Source organism: Nanorana parkeri, unplaced genomic scaffold, assembly GCF_000935625.1.
Source record: "Nanorana parkeri isolate BGI_ZX_2015 unplaced genomic scaffold, ASM93562v1 scaffold53, whole genome shotgun sequence".
NCBI classification, from domain to species: Eukaryota; Metazoa; Chordata; class Amphibia; order Anura; family Dicroglossidae; genus Nanorana; species Nanorana parkeri.
This window is the reverse complement of record NW_017306321.1, coordinates 2687040-2688826: the sequence shown is the minus strand read 5'-3', so window position 1 is coordinate 2688826 and position 1787 is coordinate 2687040. Positions and strand designations below refer to the sequence as shown.

Genomic DNA, 1787 nt, shown 5'->3' with positions numbered 1-1787 from the left:
TGTGGGGTCTATAGGTGAATTAGGGGTCTCAGATGTCTCCATAAAGAGGACCTGTCATTTCTGCTATCACATAAGGGGTTTGTTAGCAATAAAATTAAGCGTAACAAAAAAACAAAAAAAAGATTTTAAAACATTCAAGTGTTGTAGTAGATTACCTGCACTCCATACGGCGTTATAACCTTCCACAGTCATGGCGCTCACAGTGATAACACAGATGGCGCCGCGTACCACAAAGTATTGGATAGAAGATCACCAGCACTCACAGGGTTTAAAGTGTGAATTTTCACTCCTCTTTAGTAAACATGTGTCATCTTACTAAAGAGGAGTGAAAATTCACACTTTGAACCCTGTGAGTGCTGCTGATCTTCTGTCCAATACTTAAAAAATGAAAGTGACATGTAATACAAAAGGGATTTTAAAGGCCCCCCCTTGTACATACACAAATGCAAAGACGAATAATAGGGTGCGCCTACCTGCAAAAATGAGGTTTGCACAACACATTACATATCCTCACAAACATCAGAATGAGCGCAACAATTTCAGGGCCATTCCTCGCAGTTAAAAGGAGACCAACCGGTAGAGTAACGTGTACTCCTCCTAATACTGTGAGCCAACATACCGGCTCTACAGATGGAGAGCTGAGCGGTCACGTACTGCCGATCGCTCAGCTCATGACTTCCACTTGCAGAGAACGGTGACTGTTATTCACACACACAGGAGTTGCCCCTCCCCTCTTGGTTCCACCATTGCTCATTGGAGGGACAGACAAGGAGGCACAGCTGGCTCTGGATCTAGAGACGCAGGTCCAGCTGTCAATCAGGCAGCGGGGTGCACCCCGACAATATTGTCAGGCTCTCCCCCCCCCCGGCTGCAGGGCGTCTCTGCGCTGTCAGCATATAGCGGGCAATAGCCTCCTGGATGCTGACTTTGGGTCACAGGAGGACATTAGTAATTGCACTCCTTCACCCAATGGAGGACTAAAGCTGGAGAAAACGTTTGGCTACAGTCCTCTTTTGATTCTAAACAGATGAGCGGTAAAAGTGGTAGCCCCCGGGCAAATCTGGGTAACGTACTTTTCCATATCAGTCTGCGTCCCCCATAGCAACTGGAGCAGACAGAACCTGGAGCAGTTGTCCATGGCAACGAATCAGCTTCTCTCTTCAGTTAAACATTGAAAATGAAAGAGAGAAGATGATTGGTTGCCATGGGCGACTGCTCCAGGTTTGGTAACTTCCCCTCAATGTAGATGATGTTATTAGCAAAAGGAGCCAGGCATTGAGCATTCTCAGAGGAACCAACATATCTGTTGGTGTGCACAATACACATATTATATAGAGAGAGACACTACATACACAATGCTAACAAATAACAAGGAAGGACACTACATACACACTATCAACACACAAGGAGAGGACTATACATATAACAAGGACGGGGCTCTCATATTCCCGGTTACCTGTCAGGCCCTCCACTCAGCGATCCTCCGCTGTCACGTGACTCCCGCTACTTCTTCCGCCACATTCAAACCTTTCCGAACCGTGCTACAGCCAGGCGCGCTACACTCTGGGTCCCGCCCACCATACAACGTCACGTGATACAGAACTCCTCCGTCGCCAAAATTCAAACGCGTCAGAGTTGAGGTCCGGATCTCGGGCGCCATCTTGCCGGAGTCTGCCTGCTAGCTCACCTGCTGATTTCTTGGGCTGGCCGCCAGTTTGCCGGAGACTGTTGCCTTTTATTCTTTCATTGTTGCTTATTCTTGCTGTGTGAACTGTTATAAGATCACA

At 47.5% G+C, this 1787-nt stretch overlaps 1 protein-coding gene across 1 annotated transcript in view; it reads right to left on the bottom strand.

Annotated features, from left to right (window-relative positions):
* SMC6 (structural maintenance of chromosomes 6) overlaps window positions 1-1561 on the bottom strand; it is a 79110-nt gene extending 77549 nt beyond the window's left edge. Inside the window, exon 1 of the mRNA XM_018575405.1 lies at window positions 1448-1561. The gene's annotated coding sequence lies outside the window, so the exon portion shown is untranslated. The remainder of the gene's footprint in view (window positions 1-1447) is intronic.
* Window positions 1562-1787: the final 226 nt, after the last annotated feature.